The 23419-nt window shown below is 45.6% G+C and overlaps 1 protein-coding gene and 1 long non-coding RNA gene across 3 annotated transcripts in view; both read left to right on the top strand.

Moving 5' to 3' along the window:
• Positions 1-23419, top strand: part of LOC101007196 (zinc finger protein 506) — a 504157-nt gene that overhangs the window by 305895 nt on the left and 174843 nt on the right.
• Positions 36-21899, top strand: LOC108584282. 2 transcript variants are annotated; one of them, XR_004180501.1, is made up of 3 exons: positions 36-187; positions 19653-19767; positions 21613-21899. It is a non-coding gene; the product is annotated as an uncharacterized LOC108584282 (long non-coding RNA). The 2 variants fall into 2 exon arrangements; XR_004180502.1 differs by lacking the exon at positions 21613-21899 and adding an exon at positions 21237-21278.

Below are 23419 nucleotides of genomic sequence, written 5' to 3' on the forward strand. Positions count from 1 at the left end.
CGACCCCTCAGGCCCTGAGTGACAGAAGACGTGATCAGATGCTGGGCTGTTCGCTCAGGCTGCGTGTCTGATTGGCCGTTTCCAGCCCAGCGTCCCTGATTGGATAATGCTTAAGGTTCCGCCCCCTCAGGCCCTGAGTGACAGAAGATGTGATCAGATGCTGGGCTGAGTGAAGAAAAGTAACAGCGTAAGTTGCAGCCTTTTCAACAGGGCTTCCTCCCTGAGCTGAGCCACGTCCACCCCAGAGCATGGGAAAATTCTCTCTTTTTTACTCTCTCTTTTTGAATGTTATTGAGACGGTGAACAGAAGTATTTTGTTGTCATATTAATAATACGGTTGGAAGTAAAATATACGGTGGCGCAGTGAAACCAGTACTCAGGCAAAAGTTTTTTTAGTAAGGCAATTTACTTCTGCAGAAGATTTTTATTTGCGTTAATCACGATTCGCAAGAGCACCCTGAACAAAGGAGGGAGGGTTTTTTTTTTTTTTTTAACGTAAAGTCTCTACCTCTGTGTTACTGCCCCATGGGCTGGGGTTGGACCGCACAATCTAAACTGACCCAATCGGCTATTTGTAAATGTTTTTCCAAATAAGGAAGGGAAGGGGCATGTATAAGTCACAGTGCTAGGACGTTTGGTTCTGAAGGGTGGAAAGGGTGCAGAGTAATCAAGGGAATAGATGTGAGTTATTAATTAGAGCTGATGGGAAGCAAGGTTGTTACAGTAACTAGGGGTAAGGAGGCATGGAGAACAAGAAAGTTAACAGACTAACCCTTTGAAGAGGAATATTATTGTATTTTACAATTGCCCCCTTTTAATTTTTATAATTAAAAAAAAAAAACTTTTTTTTTTTTCAAGATGGAGTTTTGCTCTTGTTGCCCAGGCTGGAGTGCAGTGGCACGATCTCGGCTCACTACAATATTTGCCTCCCAGGTTCAAGCAATTCTCCTGCCTCAGCCTCGGGAGTAGCTGGGAGTACAGGCATGTGTCACCACGCCCAGCTAATTTTGTATTTTTAGTATAGACGGGGTTTCTTCATATTTGTCAGGCTGGTCTCTAACTTCTGACCTCAGGTGATCCGCCCGCATCAGCCTCCCAAAGTGCTGGGATTACAGGCGTGAGCCACCGCAACCGCACGCTTTTTAAAACTTTTTTTTTTTTTTTTTTTTGAGACGGAGTCTCGCTCTGTTGCTCAGGCTGGAGTGCAGTGGCGCTATCTCGGTTCACTGCAAGCTCCGTCTCCCCGGTTCACGCCATTCTCCTGCCTCAGCCTCCGGAGTAGCTGGAACTACAGGCGCCCGCCACCTCGCCCGGCTAGTTTTTTGTATTTTTTTAGTAGAGACGGGGTTTCACCATGTTAGCCAGGATGGTCTCGATCTTCTGACGTCATGATCCGCCCACCTTGGCCTCCCAAAGTGCTGGGATTACAGGCTTGAGCCACTGCGCCCGGCCTTTTTAAAACTTTTTAAACATACCTTTGCTTTGTTGTTTGACTTGATCTTTTAAAATGAAAAGTTTTTCTGAATAAGGTGGAGGAGAACTAAGGGAGATTTTAGTAAGCGTTGTTTTTGTAAGTCTTTGTACTAGCCCACAGGTGCATGGTACAACACAACACCCAACAAGAATTAGTAAAACTATTACAACTATAAGAGAAGTAAGAATCGAGGCTATGATTTTTTTTCGTTTACTGAACCACCTCTCTACCCATTCTGAAAACGTGTTATTGACCCCAGAATTTTTAGTTAATTCATTGGATAAAGTGGTAAGTTCGTGTAAGGCCCTTGTTATGTCCCCATTGGGGGCAGTATTGTTTGGGATGAAGGTACAACATTGAGTTTTAATCATAACACAAACTCCACCTTTTTCAGCTAATACTATGTCCAGGGCCATTTTGTTTTTCTAAGTTATCTGACTAGTAGGCCTTAACTGGTCGGCTATTTCTTTGACAGCATTTCTGGTGAAATTAATAAACCACTATTGATTGTAATAGATGTAATTTATCTATCTAATCTCCATTTTTATTAATAGTTACCCCTGGAAATACTGATTTAAATCCTGCAGCTATTTGGTCTTCGGCTTTGAATTCATCAGGTACCCCCGTGGGACTCCAATTGTGTCTAAATGAACTTGAAAGTCAAAAGACCCATAGGAGGCTTCTCTTATTTTATGGTGTTATGGTTTTTCTTTTTCTAGTTGATGAAATGCGAGGGTGAAAGGGATAGCCAATTGGGCAACAGTGCAAGTGCCATTCCAGTTACTTGGCAGAGTGTCCAGTAAGGGTCCACCACAATACCACCATACATTTGCTGGAGGATGAACAGGGGCAGACTGACTGGTAAGCTCTTGGAAAGGCTTAAGCTCATTGTATCTCATAAGGTCTCCAAGAAATGCCAAGTTTTCCCCTTGTTGTGAGAGACACAAGGTAAAATTGACGCTAGGAGATGGAGGCTGGATGGCTCTTGGGGCCTGACCCACAGGGTGTTGGACTTTAAGACATAGCAGAGAGAGACCGGGCGTGGTGGCTCACGCCTGTAATCCCAGCACTTTGGGAGGCCGAGGCGGGCGGATCACAAGGTCAGGAGATTGAGACCATCCTGGCTAACACAGTGAAACCCTGTCTCTACTAAAAATGCAAAAAATTAGTCAAGCGTGGTGGCAGGCGCCTGTAGTCCCAGCTACTTGGGAGGCTGAGGCAGGAGAATGGTGTGAACCCGGGAGGCGGAGCTTGCAGTGAACTGAGATCACGCCACTGCGCTCCAGCCTGGGGGACTGAGCAAGACTCTTTCTCAAAAAAAAAAAACAAAAAAACAAAAGAAATAGCAGAGAGAGAGCTCAGCAGGATTTATTACCCCAGGCTGTGGGGTCTTGGAAAAGAGCTACTATGCAGTTCATGCCTGGTCAACTAGAAGAACATCTGAGTGGGAAAGGGACAATCTGGGCCTCTGACTGGTGGTGTGCACAAGCATTTGTTTAAAGCATGCACAGAATATTTGATTCATTTTAACCAGACATTTGTATCTTGATATCTTATTTTAATTGTTAAAGTTTGCCTTAAATTAGTTACTTTTTTTTTTTTTTTTTTTTTGAGACGGAGTCTCGCTCTGTCGCCCAGGCTGGAGTGCAGTGGCCGGATCTCAGCTCACTGCAAGCTCCGCCTCCGGGGTTTACGCCATTCTCCTGCCTCAGCCTCCGGAGTAGCTGGGACCACAGGCGCCCGCCACCTCGCCTGGCTAGTTTTTTTTGTATTTTTTAGTAGAGACGGGGTTTCACCATGTTAGCCAGGATAGTCTCGATCTCCTGACCTCGTGATCCGCCCGTCTCGGCCTCCCAAAGTGCTGGGATTACAGGCTTGAGCCACCGCGCCCGGCCTAAATTAGTTACTTTTACAATAACTATTTTATTCTTATCACTGGGCATAGAAGATATGACAGTCTGGTTAGAAAAGAGCTTAGGAGAAGAGAGGGAAGGGGGCTAAGAGCATGAGGGATGACTAAACACGTTTTGAAAGACCCTGTAAGATTTGTGCCAGCCAAGTTGGGTCTTATGCCGTAGAAGTAGCTCAAAGCGGGGTTAGGATCCATAGAAGTGGGGGTGAGAATAGAAATTTGCACCAGATTACATTGGTTAAACTGGCAATTGGAAGGAGTGTTTCCTTTAGCAAAGCAAATGTATGGCTTTAAGGACATACAATCACCTGTTGATGAGGTCTAGTCCTGACATTCGGTTGTTTATAAAACATCGTTCCAGCTGTGACAGGCCTGTTTTTTTTACATTTGTTAAAAAACAGGAGTCGTGGTCGGGTGCAGTGGCTCACGCCTGTAATCCCAGCACTTTGGGAAGCCGAGGCAGTGGATTACGAGGTCAGGAGATCGAGACCATCCTGGCTAACACAGTGAAACCCCATCTCTACTAAAGAATACAAAAAATTAGCTGGGCATGGCGGCAAGTGCCTGTAGTCCCAGCTACTCAGGAGGCTGAGTCAGGAGAATGGCGTGAACCCAGGAGGCAGAGGTTGCAGTGAGCTGAGATGGTGCCACTGCACTCCAGCCTGGGCAGCAGAGCGAGACTCTGTCTCAAAAAATAAATAAATAAATAAATAAATAAATAAATAAATAAACAAACAAACATGAGTCGCTTTAGGGGGAGCCTCTTGTCCAACAGTGACAGAGATATTTCTCTGAGGCTAAGAGCTGTTTTTGACTCTGGAGATTTTCACAGGGCATAATGAGGCAAGCATTAAAGGAAATAGTTTGGGGTGAGCCCATCCTAGTTACATTAATAACGAGAGGATTAGCAATAGAAGGGGAGAAGGAGAAGGAGTAATAGAACAGATGGAAGATAGTTTAAACTTTTCTTAGCTTTAGTTTTGGTAGGGTTCTCCCCTGAAACTATGGCCCATGATTCTGGAGGGGGTGGCACTTTTTTGACTCAATTGTGATGACTCCATCCTTTTTTCATTGTCCAGACTGGCTCCCATTCTTACTAATTTCTCTTTCTCTGTGGCAGAGAAAATAGGGATTGTAATGGTGAGGAAGACGAGGAGTTAAATGAAAGATAGGCATTTTAGATGAAACTGCAGCCTGTGTGGCTATCTGATCTGTTAGATTATTTCCCTGACTCTCAAAAGAAAAGCTTTTTTGGTGTGTGGGGACATGGACAATAGTTATGTCTTCTGGCAACTGAAGCTTATTTAATACTTGGGTGATTAACTCCGTGTGAACAAAGTCTTGACCTTTACTATTGATAAGACCTCATTCAGTCCAAATTTTTCCAAATGTATGAAATGTATGTGCCAGCCCAAAAGCGTACCTAGGATCAGTATAGTTGGTTTCTTCCTGGTTCTATAAGTACTTTAAGGCTTGGCTGAGTGCAAACACTTTACAAGTTTAGGCAGACCAGTTATTAGGCAATTTTTCTGACTCTATTTCTTTAAGAGCTTTTTAAAATTAATTGCTGAATACCCATGTCTTTTATCCTCAATCACCCAAGAGGAACCATTTATACGTAAGTGTCATCCCATCCTGAAGGGAGTTTCTCCTAGGTCTGGCTGGACCTTTGCATGGTAATCAATTAAGTCTAAACATGTATGTTCTGTTTTTAGATTTGGATCCTCTGTTAAGAAACTTGTTGGGTTAAGTGAATTATTAGCAGTTAATGTTAAATCATTTTTTTCTAGTAGAATAGCCTCATAGCTTCCTTTTGTAACAGGATGATCCACAGACAAAATCCCTCAGACACCGGGTTAAAGAAGGAAGAGGCTTTATTCAGCTGGGGGCATCGGCAGACTTGCATCTCAAGAATGAACTCTCTGAAGAAAGAGTTCCTGACCCTTTTAAGGGCTTACAACTCCAAGGGGTCCATGTGAAAGGGTCATGATAGATTAAGATCTATAGATAGCACATGGTTAGAGTAGGGGGTTCATCTTTAACTTCAGGGAGCTTTTACTTCCTCCTTCTCTTCAGAGACAAGAGACAGTAAGAGAAATGGCCTCTCTCCTCATTCCCTCCTTTGACAACCTTACTCACTAGTGAGGGTTTTCATTCTCATCTTCACTACCCAGGTCTTCCTGTGAACAGCTGAGGTCTCTTGATGAACTAAGGTGGTAACAAAGCCTCTTGGTGACTGGAGAAATACGGGTGACATACAGGAGAGTTACATGCATGTTCCTAACACTATTATTATTCCCATTATAAGAGTTTTAAATCCTCCTAGAGCTGGAAACCATTTTCCAAATAGGGATCCAGGATCAAACCTATGCCAAATCTGCACAGGCATATGTGCCTATCCTCATGCTTTGGCTGTGCATGCACCAGTCAGCTTCCGAGTGTGACTGGAGCAGAGCTTGTCATCTTGTTCAGAGTCACATTGCAGGTGTTGTCCAGGCTTGGTCTCACCCCCCAGGTCTCAGGTGCTGCAGGTTTTACATGGCTATGGTGGATCCAGGCTGGAATTCTCTCTACCTTTATGGCTGTGGGAGTGGTCAAGATGATGATCTGGGGTCCTTTCCACTGTGACCGCAAGGGGTCTATGTTCCAATCCTTGATCCACACCCAATCACCTGGAGAGAAAGGGTGAACTGGGGAGAATAAACTGACGAGGCACCTCTCGTTTACCCAGGCTGAAATTGTTTGTGTTATGTTCCCTAAAGCCTGTAGCTGTTTCTGTAACTCAGTTTCACCTAGCTCATGAGGAGTGCCTGGGAGTCCCTGTAGTATGGGAGGGGGCCTATGATATAATATTCCATGAGGGGAATATCCTGTTCTTTTAGAAGGGGTACATTTAATCTTAAACAATACCATAAGGAGAGCTTGTACCCACTTTAATCCTGTTTCTTGACACACTTTCCCTAAACTATTTTCTATAGTCCGATTCATTTGCTCCACCTTCCCAGAACTCTGTGGTTGGTAAGTGGTATATAGTTTCCATATGATCCCCGATACCTTTGCTGTCTTCTGTACCAAGTCAGTCACAAACGCTGGCCCATTGAGCCAATTCATAAGGGCAGTCCAAACCTAGGGATGAGATCTCGGAGAAGCACGTGGGTTACTTCATGAGTTTTCTCAGTTCGTGTTGGATAGGCCTCCACCCACCCAGAGTATGTACACACTAGAACTAGCAAATACTTGCTACCTCCACATCTGGGCATCTCGGTGAAGTCTACCTGGAGATCTTCAAAGGGGGCTGCTCCATAAGCTTGTATGCTGAGAGGGACAGTTGGACCTTGGCTAGCATTGTGCTGCCAGCAGACGACACACTGCTGCACCGCTGTTTTGGCAAGGGCTGACAGATGCAAGAGGTGGAAGTCCCGGCCTAGCAACTTTTCAAGTGACTCTTGGCCTAGGTGGGTGATCTCACACACAGCCAGTACAACTGTGGCTCCTAGCAGTTGTGACATTGCTAGTCTTCTGTCTGATAACCAGATCCATCCCTCTTCTATCACCTGCCCTCCCTCTGCCTGGAGAAAGTCCTTCTCTTCTTTAGAATAAGTAGGTACAATGTCAGGTACCTGAGGGAGCAGGGGGGCTGCGACTGATGCCCAGTAGGGAGTGGATGCTGCTGTTCGAGCCTCTGAGTCATCTCGGGAGTTCCCCAAGGCAATCAAGGTGGAAGCTCACTGGTGTCCTCTGCAGTACATGACTGCCACCTTTTAGGGCTTCCACACTGCCTCTAATAATAGCATATCTTGCTGAGACTTTATGTCTTTTTCCCCCAGAGTTCAATAGGCCTTTTTCTTTGTATAATGCCCCATGCACTTGGAAAGTTAAGAAGGCATACAGAGGGTCAGTATAAATGTTTACAGTCTTACCTTCACTTAGCTCTAAGGCCCGAATTAAAGCAATGAGTTCAGCCTTCTGGGCTGAAGTACCCTGGGGCAATGATTTGGCTTCAATGACAGCATCCAGGGTTACCACCGCATATGCTGCGCACCTCTCTCCTTGTGGGTTGACAAAGCTGTTCCCATCCACATACAGCTCCCAGTCTACTGATGTCCAAGGATGGTCTTGGAGGTTGGGCCTGCTAGAATAAACTGAGTCCAACACCTCTACACAGTTATGTTCAACTGGGCTCTCTAATATCGGGGGTAAGGTGGCAGGGTTCAAGGCATTGCAAACTTCAATGGTTATGTGGGGATTTCCACAGAGCTAGCTTTGGTACTTAGTCTACCATTCATTAGCCAGTGATGTCCTTTGGTATGCATTAAAGTCACCACATCATGGGGGCCCTTTATGTTCAGGTTTTGCCCAAGAGTCAGCTTATCCACTTCTTGTGCTAGCAGGGCAGTTGCTGCCAAGGCCCGCAAACATGGGGGCCAACCTTTAGAAACCCCGTCTAGTTGTTTAGAGAGGTAGGCCACTGGCCTCGGCCAGGGCCCCACGGTCTGGTCAAAACTCCAACTTCTCTCTCTGACACATATAGTGTAAATGGCTTTGTCAGATCAGGCAGCCCCAGGGCTGGGGCTGACATAAGTTTCTCTTTTAACTTATGTAAAGCTTGTTGCTGTTGGGACCCCTATTAGAAAGGTTCCTTGTCACCCCCTCTTTGTGACTCCATACAGGGGCTTGGCCAGTACTTCAAAGTTTGGGATCCATAACCTGCAGAACCCCATGGCTTCTAAGAATTCTCTCACCTGCCTTCTGATCTTAGGCTCTAGTAGGCTGCAAATGACCTGCTTTCTTTCTGATCCCAGAATGCACTCCGCCTGTCGGATAGTAAATCCCATGTAACGTACCTGCTGTCTGCAGATCTGAGCTTTCTTCTTGGACAACTTATACCCACAGTCCTCCAGGTGCCAGAGCAGGGTATCCATCCCCTTGGCACATCTGATTGCCATGGGGTGTCCCAGCAGAAGGTCATCGATGTACTGGAGCAACACGCAGCCTAGGTCTTTGGCAGGAAACTTCTGGAGGTCTCGAGCCAGCGCCTCCCTGAAGATGGTGAGGGAGTTCTTGAACCCTTGGGAAAGCCAGGTCCAAGTGTACTGAGTGGTGACTCCTGGCCCCAGATCCTCCCACTGAAAGGCAAACAGTTTCTGGCTCTCAGGACCTAGTCTGATGCTAAAGAAAGTGTCCTTCAGGTCCAGGCAAGTGAACCAGCTGTCCTCAGCTGGCAGCAACCCCAACAACACGTATGGGTTAGGCACCATTGGATGCAAAGTCACTATAGCTTGGTTGACCAAGCGCAAATCCTGTACTGGCCTGTAGTCCTTGGTCCCTGGCTTGGGAACAGGCAGGAGGGGAATGTTCTATGTAGACTGACAAGGGACTGTAATTCCAAAGGCCTTCAGGCACTTGAGGTGGACCTGGATACCTTCAAGGGCTTCTCTGGGGATCGGGTACTGTTTTGCCTGACGGGCTGAGCCCCAGGCTTAACTTCCATGAGTACAGGGGCCTGCTTGATTGCCAACCCTGGAGGGTTGCCTTCCGCCCATACCTTTGGCCACCGCTTAGCCAGAGCTGGTCCTATCTCTTGGCCTGGCTCAGTTAAGAAGAGTCTCCATTCCTCCTCCTGAGGAACCATAAGGGCTATGATGACTCCCATTCCAGGTAGCTTAACTGTAAACAGCTGTGCTTTGTAAAAGAGATGGTGGCTCTCAGCTTGCTAAGTAGGTCCCTTCCTAGCAAAGCAAGGGGCACTCAGGCATGTACAGAAACTGGTGAATCACTTCATGCCCCCCAACAGTGCAGGTCCAGGGCAAACAGAAAGCTTGCTTTGCTAAAACCCCTGTGGCTCCGATTATATCAAAAGTCTTTTTGGATAAGGGGGCAACTAGGGTGGTTACTACTGAATGTTCAGCACAAGTATTGACAAGATCACCTGAGGTCAGGAGTGCCCCCAACTGTCATCCTGACCATGGGCTCTTTGGGGGCACATAAGCCCGGTCCCCTTCAGTCCAGTAACCCTTCTGCCAGATTGAACAAGGCCCCTTCATCCTTGTCTGAGGCCTCCTGCTCAGAGTCACCTTGTTTCCCTTTCCACTGGGCGCACTTGTCTTTCCAATGTCCTATTTCCTTATAGTAAGCACACTGGTTATGCTGCAAGCGTGGACAGCCAGACTGGGTATTATTCCTGGGGCCCCCCCTTTTCTTGCCCCTTTGTGGGGGATCCTTCGAATAGCTGTGGCTAGCAGGTCGGCGGGCTTGGCATTCACTCTCTCTGCGGTTCTCTCTGCTGCTTAGTGCATCTCTATTCACAAACACTTGGTTGACTATCTCCAATAACTGTGAAGTATCCATACCTGCAAACCCAGACTGCTTCTTCAATTTTCTTCTAATGTCTTCTGCGCTTTGACTAACTAAAGCCATGTTAATCATGCACTGATTTTCAGGGCTATCAGGATCAAAGGGAGTATACATACAATAGGCCTTATATAGTCTGGTAGAATTGTGCCTGACTATCATTTTTTCCTTGAATGCCTGAGGGGAAGGGTCGGGGCCGCTGAGCAGGGAAGATAGTCTAGGGGATCCCATGTGCTGAAGTCTTTAGGCATGGGAACTGGCTTTTCTGACTTTTTATTTTGGGGTGCTATATTAGGTTTTTCCCTAGTTGTCTTTAAGAGAAAAAGGAGGACAAGTCCCTGTCTCTAACAAAGAGCATAGTCAAGTTTTTCTTTGGGCCAGATGCAGTGGCTCATACCTATAATCCCAGCAATTTGGGAGGCCAAAGCAGGCAGATCACCTGAGGTCAGGAGTTCGAGACCAGCCTGACCAACATGGAGAAACCCCGTCTCAATTAAAAACACAAAATTAGCTAGGTGTGGTGGTGTATGCCTATAATCCCAGCTACTCAGGAGGCTGAGGCAGAGGAATCACTTGCACCTGTGAGGTGGAGATTGCGGTGAGCCAAGATCATGACTATTGAATTAGAAGCTGACACATCACATCTTCATTTGACCCAAACTTTGGCCAGAAGATTGAGGGTTTGAGGATGGGTTCTTGAGTCCAAATAAAATGCAATTTTTGTTTGTTTGTTTGAGATGAAGTCTTGCTTTGTTGCCCAGGCTGGCGTGTGGTGGTGCTATCTCGGCTCACTGCAAGCTCTGCCTCCTGAGTTCAAGCAATTCTCCTGCCTCAGCCTCCCAAGTAGCTGGGACTACAGGCGCACGCCGCCATGCCTGGCTAATTTTTATTGTATTTTAGTAGAGACTGGGTTTCACTGTGTTGTCCAGGCTGGTCGCAAACTCCTGAACTCAGGCTACCTGACTACCTCAGCCTCGAAAAGTGCTGGGATTACAGGTGTGAGTCACTGCACCCAACCAGCAATATTTTATAATTTGTTGTTTTGTCTTATGTTTAGTCCTTTCATTATTTTTCCAATATTTTAAGAGACCTAGGGGGATATCAAACGGATTATTATTGTTATTATATTTATCTTTTCTACCCCCTGTTTTGTTTGGGGTATTTCCCATATTGGGTCCTGGTTAGGGTCAATCTCTCATACTAAAGATTTCTTGCCTATTCTTTCCCTGGAGGCTTGTTAAGGCTCAATCCCTCATAATAGAGATTTCTTGCCTATTCTTTCCCTGGACACTTGCTAAGGCTTAATCACTTATACTAGAGATTTCTTGCCTGTATTTTAGTCCCTCCTTCTGGAGGCTCCTTGCATCTTTCTTTCACTTCGTCCACTCTGGCTGCTTTTCTCATGGGAATTTAGGTCTCTCTTAGCATTGGCATGCCAGTATAAGTCCCATGGCAGGATCTGCCACAAGCAGTATGAGGTGACCATGGAACTGCAGATAGGACCCACTCACTCTGCACAGCAGTAGTGCTCAGTATCATTCCAACAAGCAGCACCACAAGCAGTAGTGCTTGTGATCATTTACGCAGGCTCTCAACCTCCAGAATCCCAACCACCAAGGAGATACTCTGTCACCCATGTGAGATTTTTTACCTTGACTCGTGCACAGAGTTACCTGGTCTCCAGGGTATTGTGAGCCTTTTTCTTTCTGTGTTGCTGAGAGTCCAGATTTATACATCACAATGAATGGGTCTCGATCTCTAGCCTCTGGGGCCACCTCAACAAGGCAGTGGGATGTGTCTCCCTCAGGAGTTGATGGAAGACCCTTCTCTGGAGAAGAATGGGAATCCCAGATGAGCCCCCAGAATTGTTGGAAGTAAAATGTTTGATGTCACAAAGTGAAACCAGCACTCAGGCGAAAGATTATTCAGTAAGGCAAGAGGGTATTGTTTGTGTCAATCACGATCGCAAGAGCACCCAGAACAAAGGAGAGAAAAGGTCTTTTATTTATTTATTTATTTTGAGACGAAGTCTCTCTGTGTTGCCCAGGCTGGAGTGCAGTGGCACAATCTCAGCTCACTGCAACCTCCACCTCCCGAGTTCAAGCTATTCTCCTGCCTTAGCCTCCTGAGTAGCTGAGATTACAGGTTCATGCCACCATGACCAACTAATTTTTGTATTTTTAGTAGAGATGGGGTTTCACCATGTTGTTCAGGCTGGTTTTGAACTCCTCACCTCATGATCTGCCCACCTTGGCCTCCCAAAGTGGTGGGATTACAGGCATGAGCCACCACGCCCAGCCAAGTTTTTTATTTTTAACACAAAGTCTCTACCTCTGTGTCACTCCCCCATGGGCTGGGGTCAGACCACACAATCTAAACGGACCCGATTGGCTATTTGTGAATATTTTTACAAATGAAGGGAAGGGAGATGTATGAGTCACACTAGTGGGACCTGCGGTTTTAAACAGTGGAATGGGTACAGAGTGAGTAACCAAGAAAACAGATGTGAGTTATTGATCAGAACTGATAGGAAGAAAGATTGTTACAGTAACTAGGGGCAAGGAAGCATGGAGAACAAGAAATTTGAATTTGAGAACAAAGAACAAGGAAGTTAACAGGCTAAACCTTTTAAAAGAAATTTTATTGTATTTTACAATACATAAAATTTTTGTTCAAGAGAAAATCAACTTTTACTTTGGTAATAGTGTATTATCAATACTAAAGCTAATTTTAATAAAACTGTATAAATAAACTCAAATTGTCATTTTTGACCACTGCAGATTTACATATATATTTTGTAATCTCCTGCATTTTTTTAACTTTTCATATTTTATTTGTATTTACATTCTTTTTAGTTTTTCAAACAACCTTTAAGTAATTTCAAACTGTTATAGGAGATAGAAAGAAATAATTTAGGGCCAGGCACGGTGGCTCATATCTGTAATCCCAGCAATTTGGGAGGCCAACGTGGGAGGATCACTTGAGGTCAGGAGTTCAAGACCAGCCTGGCTAACACGGTGAAACCCGATCTCTCCTAAAAATACAAAAAATTAGCCGGGGGTGCTGGTGTACACCTGTAGTCTCAGCTACTCCAGATGCTGAGGCAGGAGAATCACTTGAACCCAGCAGGCGGAGGGTGTGTAATGGCCCAAGGGGTTCACCTTGCCCTTTGCCTAGACAGAGCCGATTCATCAAGCCAGGGTAATTTGTGGAGGAAAAGTTACATATTAAATTTGAACTCAATTGAACGTGGACACAAACAATGGTCACCAAGTCTTGGAACAGGTTATGTGAGCCCCTTGAGGCATTTATCCAGTGCTGATATGGAGAGATCTCCATTTCAATCTATTCATACATATTAGTTATTGAAAAACAATAGACAATTGCAAAAAAACAAGTTGACCATTTTGTGTTCCTTGAGTCCAGTCACGAAGGGACCCCATGACTAGGCCTCATGCCAAACAACTCGTTACAAAAAGAGTTAGGGTCCCAGACAGCACTGAAGCTTCATAAGACATCTCCACGTCTGTGCACGGATGGGTGGCCAACTCTGGAACCCAAGGTGTTGCTTCCCGGTTGGGTGGTGAATCCTCCATAGTCTGAGTAGTACAGTTTCCGACTCTGAAGGCAGGCCTGTTGCTTCCCAGTCTGTTGCTGAATCCTCCATAGTCTGGTGTGGAGGCAAAGTTAAAAATTAAATTTGAACTAATGGAATGTAAACACAAACTATGGTAGCCAAGTCCTGAAACAGGTTGTGTGAGCCCCTTGAGACATTCATCCAGCGCTGTTTCAGAGAAACAGGAGCGATCCTACTGGCATCAGATTGCTGCCTCTTGAGGTCAGGGATCCCCGAGGAAGGAGCAGACCCTCTTCTTTGCTGTTCTCCAACCTCCTTGAGTGATATCTCCAGGCTTGGGAGTGAACCAGATAAATAGGGCCTGAAGTGAATCCCTAGCAAACTGCAGCAGCCCTACAGAATGGAGATCCAGCCATTGAAAGAAAAACAAGCAGTAAGCAACAGCAAAAGCATCAAAAAAAAAAAAAAAGTACCCACAGAAACCCTATCTAAGGCCAGGCCTGGTGGCTCCCACCTGTACTCCTAATATGTTGGGAGGCCAAGGTAGGTGGATCACGATGTCAGGAGACCAGTCTGACCAACATGGAAAAACCCCATTTGTACTAAAAAATACAAAAATTAGGCCAGGTTTGGTAGTTCACGCCTGTAATCCCTGCACTTTGGAGGCCAAGGCAGGCATATCACCTGAGGTCAGGAGTTCAAGACCAGCCTAATCATCATGGGGAAACCCCGTCTCTACTAAAAATACAAAATTTGCCAGGTGTGGTGGGACATGCCTATAATCCCAGCTACTTGGGAGGCTGAGGCAGGACAACCGCTTGAATCAATCCAGGAGGCAGAGGTTGCAGTGAGCCAAGATCGCACCATTGCACTCCAGCCAGGGCAACTACAGTGGAACTCCATCTCAAAACAAACAAACAAGCAAACAAAAAAATTAGCCAGGTGTGGTGTTGCACGGCTGTAGTCCCAGCTACACGAGACATGTCTGAGACATGAGAATCACTTGAACCTAGGAGGAGGAAGTTGCAGTAAGCCGGGATCATGCCACTGCCCTCCAGCCTGGGTGACAGAGCAAGACTCTGTTTAAAAAAAAAAAACATTCAAGGGTCAGCAGCCTCAAATATTGAAACTAGACAAACTCACGAAGATGAGAAAGAATCAACAAAAAAAAAACGCTGAAAGGCCAAAGTGCCTCTTCTCCTCCAAATGATCAAAATGTCTCTTCAGCAAAGTACAGAACTGGACAGAGGATGAGATGGATGAACTGACAGAAGCAGGCTTCAGAAGATGGGTAATAACAAACTACTGAGCTAAAGGAACATGTTCTAACCCAATGCAAAGAAGCTAAGAACCTTGATAAAAGGTTAGAGGAACTGCTAACTAGAATAACCAGTTTAGAGAGGGACATAAATGACCGATGGAGCTGAAAAGCACAGAACGAGAACTTCATGAAGCATACAAAAGTATCAATAGCTGAATTGATAAAGCAGAAGAAAGGATATCAGAGTTTAAAAACCACCTTGGTGAAATAAAGCACGCAGACAAGATTAAAGAAAAAAGAATAAACAGGAACAAACAAAACCTCTGAGAAAGTATTCTGTGTTCTGTGCAGGAAATGCATAAGGGGAGAAGAAAAGGCACCTACACAATACCTTTAAGGGTAAACAAACTTTATTCCATGTAAATGGCAATGCAGATATAGTAAGCAAATTGATATAATAAGCAAATTGCAATGGGAAGGGGAGAAGGGAAAAGAGATAAATATGTTTACACTCACCAGACTATGGAGGATTCATCACCAGATGGGGGAGCAACAGCCTGCGCTCCAGAGTCAGCCACCCATCCGTGCACAGATGAGGAGAGGTTTCCTGAAGCTTTGGCGCGGTCTGGGACCCTAGCTGTTTTTGTAACAAGTTGTTTGGCATGAGGCCCAGTCATGAGGGCCCTTCGCCACTGGGCTCAAGCAACACAAAAAGGTCAAGCTGTTTTTGTGTGGTTGTCTATTTTTTTTAATAACTAATGTATAGGAATAGATTGAAATAGAGGTTTCTCTGAAACAGTGCTGAATGATTGTCTCAAGGGGCTCACACAACCTGTGCTGGGACTTGGTGGCCATTGTTTGTGTCCATGTTCAACTGATTTCAAATTTAACATGTAACTTTTCCTCCACATTTGACCACATTTGGATACTCAATTGTAGGAAAATACTCTTACAGATATATGGGGAAGGCAAAGTTGAAATAGATTACAGATACAGGGTAAGCACAGGAGAATTAAAAGCGCAATGAATAAAAACCAAATTCGGCATGGCTTTGCAAGGAGTGTAACATTGTGAGAATTACCAGGAATATACACACCACATTTAGTATGCAGCAAGGCGCAAACCCCTCCTTGGGCTGCGGTAAGCATCTCTAATGCCATTTGATTTTGCAACACAAAAGTATGCAGCTGAGCAAATTCATCTGATAAAAACGTAAGTTCAGTGCTACTATTATTAAGAGATTTTTCTGTATGTAAGGTTAATGTTTTAATTTGTTGCGGAAGCAGGATTGTACCAGCAGCAAGGGAAAATACTGTTATAAAATACCACCACCAGGGAGGCCAGCACATTCATAACTAGTGATGTTTGTAAGCATCTAGATTACTGGGGAGGGGAATATTATCCCCGATGGTGAATGGAATTAATGGCCACCCCCAAGTGCATCCCCCCCATTCAATGCAGGGACAGGTACCATCACCCATAGGATCTGCATACCAAGAGCCCCCTCAGGGGACAGCAATGGAGCTACTGTAATCATAGGGTACTAATGTGTTATTAAAGTAAGAAAGAGGCCGGGGGCGGTGGCTCACGCCTGTAATCCCTGCACTTTGGGAGGCCGAGGCGGGCGGATCACGAGGTCAGGAGATCGAGACCATCCTGGCTAACACGGTGAAACCCCGTCTCTACTAAAATACAAAAAATTAGCCGGGCGCGGTGGCGGGCGCCTGTAGTCCCAGCTACTCGGGAGGCTGAGGCAGGAGAATGGCGCGAACCCGGGAGGCGGAGCTTGCAGTGAGCCGAGATGGTGCCACTGCACTCCAGCCTGGGCGACAGAGTGAAGACTCCGCCTCAAAAAAAAAAAAAAATAAAGTAAGAAAGAGATTGTGTTTCATTGGGTGCGATGTTGTCGATTTGGAGTGTGTGTTGACAATTGTCTGGAAAAACTCCATTTAAGGCCTCCAGACAAAGGGGATGCTATATCAAATCTGGCCACCAGCACAGTAGGTTCTCAATATATTCCATTCCAGGCATATTGGGCAGAATACCAAGGCTTTTGATGCAACATGAGGGTGGAGTTCATCTTTTTCTGACTTGGCAAACATGGATTGCTTAGTGTGGTCAAAGGAAGTCCAGGTTGGATTGCAAGTGTTGTTGTTGTGGCCCCACTGGTAATGACATAGCCTTGCAGAAATGTTGTCAGGGATGATTCTCCAAGGTAGCCCATTCCAAGTGGTCTCCGGCAACTCAACATATAGCCAACATTGACAGCATTTGGCTTCTGTTGCAGCGGTGGCTACCCAGCTGATGAATTTTTTCTTAGCCTCAGATACAAAGACCCAGGTGCTGATAATTAGTAGATAGGTTACTCCCTGTAATGACAAAAGCAGAGGAGAACAAGATATTGTTTTTCATCTTTTTTTTTTTTTTTTTTTGAGACGGAGTCTCGCGCTGTCGCCCAGGCTGGAGTGCAGTGGCCGGATCTCAGCTCACTGCAAGCTCCGCCTCCCGGGTTCACGCCATTCTCTGGCCTCAGCCTCCCGAGTAGCTGGGACTACAGGCGCTGCCACCTCGCCCGGCTATTTTTTGTATTTCTTAGTAGAGACGGGGTTTCACCGTGTTAGCCAGGATGGTCTCGATCTCCTGACCTCGTGATCCGCCCATCTCGGCCTCCCAAAGTGCTGGGATTACAGGCTTGAGCCACCGCGCCCGGCCTGTTTTTCATCTTTAGGAAATGGTACTATGCCTTTATTTTCTGCCCCCATAGCTACAAGGTCACCAGCCTTAGGAATGGGATCTGATGAATGCTTATATTTTGGCTCCAGGATTTAAGCTACCTGTACCAGTGGATCTCATCTCCCAGTTCTGTATGTAGCCTCTGTTGGGGCGGAGATTTCCTCAGGGGTTAACTGTTGACAAGGTGCCACTAACAATTGAACAACTTGCATCTGTGGTTTTATAGCAAAAGAATCTGGAGTGGTAGTATATAAAATGACCTTTCTATCTTGCCTGTAATTGCTATCAATTATACCACCATACATTATGATGCCTCTCATTCCAAGGCTTGAACACGTTGTAACCCATTAATCCACATTCAAGTTTGCAGTTATGGTGGAAATGTTGGCCTGTTGATCTTCCTGCTGTTTAAATAGCCTGTCAAGAGAAAGCAGAGACACATTTGCATCAACATGGAAAAGAGCGGTAATAATAGTGTGTGCCAGGATTCAGCTGTCTTCCCAGTATTGTTTTCTCCAAACTTCTTTATTCCTAATTAACCATTCATTTCGTTACCATTGGGGCATCCAGCTAGTATGACCATTTGCTACTGACCAAAAGTTGGTATACAAGTGACAAATCCCTCTGGCCTCCTCCTGAATAGCTCTGAGGATGGCTACTAGTTCAGCTAACTGGCTGCTCCCACCCCTTCCTTCATCAGAAATGCTGATGTTTTTAACAGGATTATAAGCCATGGCCTTCCAGCATCAGGTCCCATTGGGGTATGCATCAGTAAACCAAGCATGTTTCTGATCCTCTGGGCTTAGTTCTTTGAAGGATTTGCCCCATTAGATGTGGGAGGTTTTCTTTCCTATCTGCAGGACTTGCTCAGTGGTTTCCTGAGCTGGCAGGTTTTGTACATCCTCATGTAAAAATAATACCCCTATCGGGCGCGGTGGCTCACGCTGTAATTCCAGCACTTTGGGGGCTGAGGAGCGTGGATCACGAGGACAGGAGTTCGAGACCAGCCTGACCGACATAGTGAAACCCCGTCTCTACTAAAAATACAAAAATTAGCCAGACGTGGTGGTGCTCACCTGTAATCCCAGCCACTCTGGAAGATGAGGCAGGAAAATCGCTTGAACCTGGGAGGCAGAGGTTGCAGTGAGCCAAGATCAAGCCACTGCACTCCAGCCTGGGTGACAGAGTGAGACTCTGTCTCAAAACACAAATGATACCCCATTTGGTTTCAGCTTAGCCTGGTCTTGTATGTACCATTTCCATTCTATGATGCTACTTCATTGGGCATGCCCTATCAGGTGAGTTTTGGGGGAACTCATGACCCAAGTCATAATAGGAATTTCAGGCCTTATAAAGACATTATGGTTGTGAAGGGGTGGCCTGCCCCTCCACACCTGTGGGCGTTTCTCAGTAGGTGGAACGAGAGACTTGAGAAAAGAAATGAGACACAGAGACAAAGTATAGAGAAAGAAAAAGTGGGCCCAGGGGACCGGCCCTCAGCATACAGAGGACCCAGCAGGCACTGGTCTCTGAGTTCCCTTAGCATTTATTGATAATTATCTTTACCATCTTAAAGATAAGGGAATAGCAGGACAATAGGATCATTGTAGGGAGAAAATTAGCAGTAAGACATATGGATAAAGATCTCTGTGACATGAATAAGTTCAAAGGAAAATGCTGTGCCTTGAGATGCATATGCAAACATCTCCATAAACCTTTTAGCAGCATTGTGCCAGCAAGTCCCACCAGCAAGTCCCACCTTATGCCGTAAGGCGGTTTTCTCCTATCTCAGTAAACAGAGCATACAATCGGGTTTTACACCGAGGTGTTCCATTGCCCAGGGACGGGCAGGAGACAGATGCTTTTCTCTATCTTAACTGCCAACATCTGCCAAAAGGCCTTCTTTCCTCTTGTACTAGTCCTCCTCAGCACAGACCCTTCACGGGTGTCGGGCTGGGGGATGATCAGGTCTTTCTCTTCCCACGAGGCCATATTTCAGACTATCACATGGGGAGAAACTTTGGACAATACCTAGCTTTCCTAGGCAGAGGTCCCTGCGACCTTTGGCCGTGTACGTGTCCCTGAGTACTTGAGATTAAGAGAATGGTGATGGCCTTTAACCAGCAAACTGCCTTCAGGCACTTGTTTAACAAAGCACACCCTGCACAGCCCAAAATCCATTAAGCCTTGAGTCACCGCAGCACATGTCTCTTGCAAGGACAAGGTTGGGGGTAGGGTCACAGATTAACAGCATCTCAAATACAGAACCAAATGGAGTCTCTTATGTCTACTTCTTTCTATATAGACACAGTAACAGTCTGATCTTTCTTTCTTTTCCCCACAGGTTGAAGCAGAGGTGTTCTGTTTCCGGCAAAGCCAATAGCAAGCTAACAATTGCTTCCAGAAAGGAGTATAAGCTTTGCTGGCCTCTGGCAGTTTCTGGGTCCAAAACCTGAGAGGTACCCTCTTCCCATCTTGCTTCTGCCTAAGGCTCCAATTAGCATGTTGATCTAAGACAGTTACTTGCAGTTCTCCTGGCCCATCCTGTATGGACCATAGATCTAGGGACAGTTGCACCGCTTGTTTAGCTTGTTCAGAAGCCATGCTGTCTGTCTCTCCCCAGTGAAAGTCATAGCATTTTCTAGTGACTGCATGCAGAGGTTGTAAAATGTTACCCAAGTGGGGAATATGATGTCTCCAGAATCCAAACAATTCAATAAATTTCTGGGCCTCCTTTTTAGCGGTAGGGGTTGCGAATTCTAGTATTTTAGCCTTAGCCTTTGGTAAAATGGACTATTTCCCTGCATTCCATAGGATGTCAAGGAATTTTACATTTTGTGCAGTTCCTTGAATTTTACTAAGTTAATTTCCCTTCCTTGAAATAGGAGCTGGGCTTTTACCTGCTCCAAGCCCCAGCTGACTAATTCTTCACTTTTACCCTGACCAGCCATTTGGACAGCTGTTTTTTCAGCAATACACTGATAGCTTTGAGCCCGATCAGTCAAGGCATTGGGCCCGGGTCAGTCTGGAAGTCAGAGTAGCATTTTCCTTTTCCAGCTTACATTTCTTTTATAGCAACCAGCCCCTCTCTTGATACATTAACTTATAAGCAGTAAGCAAACACTATCCACTTTGGGAGATCCCCTCAGCGTGTCCTTTGGTGACTGGAATCCCCTGCAGCACTTCACACACAGTCAAAGGTTTAAATTGCACTAATTTAGATTCCCAATTCTCACAAAGGCCAGTTCCCCTGGACCATTCAATCACCAAAGGGAAAACTGGGGGAGTTCCCATCCCAGGATATGGAAAGTCTCTGAGCTTTCAGCCCCATCCTTGTGGACAAAAAAGCGACACACTTTTGTTTTCTTTTTTTTTTTTTTTGAGACGGAGTCTTGCTCTGTCGCCCAGGCTGGAGTGCAGTGGCCGGATCTCAGCTCACTGCAAGCTCCGCCTCCCGGGTTTACGCCAGTCTCCTGCCTCAGCCTCCCGAGTAGCTGGGACTACAGGCGCCCGCCACCTCGCCCGGCTAGTTTTTTTTTTTTTTTTGTATTTTTTTTAGTAGAGACGGGGTTTCACTGTGTTAGCCAGCATGGTCTCGATCTCCTGACCTCGTGATCCGCCCATCTCGGCCTCCCAAAGTGCTGGGATTACAGGCTTGAGCCACCGCGCCCGGACACACTTTTGTTTTCGAATCCTGTTTGTGATGCCAAAAATGAGCTGTATGGGAAATGTGTGAGGGGAGAAGAAAAGACACACACAATACATTTAAGAGTAAACAAGCTTTATCCCATGTAAATTGCAATGCAGATATAATAAATAAATGATATAATAAGCAAATCAATATAAGAAGCAGATTGATATAACAAGCAAGTTGCAATGGGAAGAGGAGAAGAAAAAAGAGATATATATATATATTTACACTCACCAGACTATGGAGGATTCACCACCAGACTGGGAAGCAACAGCCTGGGCTCCAGAGTGGGCCAGGAAAGGTCTCATGAAGCTTCAGCGCAGTCTAGTACCCAAGTTCTTTTGTAATAAGCTGTTTGGCATGAGGCCCAGTCACCAGAGCCCTTCACAACTGGTCTCAAGGAACAACAAAAAAAAGTCAACTTGCTTTTGTGATTGTCTATTGTTTTAAACAACTAATGTATAGGAATAGATTGAAATAGCGATTTCTCCAAAACAGCTCTGGAAAAATGCCTCAAGGGGCTCACACAACCTGTTCCAGGACTTGGTGACCATTGTTTGTGTCCACGTTCAACTGAGTTCAAATTTAATATTTAACTTTTCCTCCACACCAGACTATGGAGGATTCACCACCAGACCGGGAAGCAACAGCCTGGGCTCCAGAGTCAGATCTTACACTCACCAAACTATGGAGGATTCACGACCAGACTGAGAAGCAACAGCTTTGGCTCCAGATTCAGCCACCCATCCGGACACAGATGAGGAGAGGTCTCATGAAGGTTCCGCGTGTCTGGGACACTAGCTCTTGTTGTAATGAGTTGTTTACCATAAGGCCCAGTCACAAAGGTCCTTGGCGACTGGACCCAAGGAACACAATAAAGTCAACTTGTTTTTTTTGCAATTGTCTATCGTTTTTCAATAACTAAAGTATAAAAATAGATTGAAATAGGCCGGGCGCGGTGGCTCAAGCCTGTAATCCCAGCACTTTGGGAGGCCGAGACGGGCGGATCATGAGGTCAGGAGATCGAGACCATCTTGGCTAACACGGTGAAACCCCGTCTCTACTAAAAAATACAAAAAATTAGCCGGGCGAGGTGGCGGGCGCCTGTAGTCCCAGCTACTCGGGAGGCTGAGGCAGGAGAATGGCTAAACCCGGGAGGCGGAGCTTGCAGTGAGCTGAGATCCGGCCACTGCACTCCAGCCTGGGCGACAGAGCGAGACTCCGTCTCAAAAAAAAAAAAAAAAAAATAGATTGAAATAGAGATTTCTCCATAACAGAGTTGGATGATCGTCTCAAGGGGCTCACACAACCTGTTCTAGGACTTGGTGACCATTGTTTGTGTCCACGTTTAATTGAGTTCAAATTTAATATTTAACTTTTCCTCCACAAATTCTCCTGTCTTGATGAATTGGCTCTGTCTAGGCAAAGGGCAACGTGAGCCCCTTGAGCTGTTACACAACCTCTGCCTCCTGGGTTCAAGCGATTCTCCTGCCTTGGCCTCCGGAGTAGCTGGGACTACAGGTGTGCACCAGCACGCCCAGCTAATTTTTTGTATTTTTAGTAGAGATGGGATTTCACCATGTTAGCCAGGCGGGTCTTGAACTCCTGACCTCAAGCGATCCTCCCACCTTGGCTTCCCAAAGTGCTGGGATTACAGGCGTGAGTCACAGTGCCTGGCCCTAAATGATTTCTTTCTATCTCCTATAGCAATTTGAAATTACTGAAAGGTTGTTTCAAACTGAAAAACTAAAAAGAATGTAAATACAAATAAAATATAAAAAGTTAAAAATACAAGAGATTACAAAATATATATGTAAATCTGGAGTGGTCAAAAATGACAAATTTGGTTTATTTATAAAGTTATATTAAAATTAGCTTTAGTATAGATAATACACTATTACCAAAGTAAAAGTTGATTTTCTCTTGAACAAAAATTGTAGGTATTATTAATATGACAGCAAAATACTTCTGTTCACCTTTTGAATACATTTAAAAACAGAGAGTAAAAGAGAGAATATTCCCATGCTCTGGGATGGGACTGGCTTAGCTCAGGGAGGAAGCCCTGCCTGAAAAGTCTGCAGGTTAGGCTGTTCTTTTCTTTTTTTTTTTTTTTTTTTTTTTGAGACAGAGTCTTGCTCTGTCGCCCAGGCTGGAGTGCAGTGGCCGGATCTCAGCTCACTACAAGCTCCGCCTCCCGGGTTTACGCTATTCTCCTGCCTCAGCCTCCCGAGTAGCTGGGACTACAGGCGCCCGCTACCTCGCCCGGCTAGTTTTTTGTATTTTTTTAGTAGAGACGGGGTTTCACCGTGTTAGCCAGGATGGTCTCGATCTCCCGACCTCGTGATCCGCCCGTCTCGGCCTCCCAAAGTGCTGGGATTACAGGCTTGAGCCACCGCGCCCGGCCCTAGGCTGTTCTTTTC

Source organism: Papio anubis, chromosome 20 (assembly GCF_008728515.1).
Source record: "Papio anubis isolate 15944 chromosome 20, Panubis1.0, whole genome shotgun sequence".
In the NCBI taxonomy this organism is placed as follows: domain Eukaryota; kingdom Metazoa; phylum Chordata; class Mammalia; order Primates; family Cercopithecidae; genus Papio; species Papio anubis.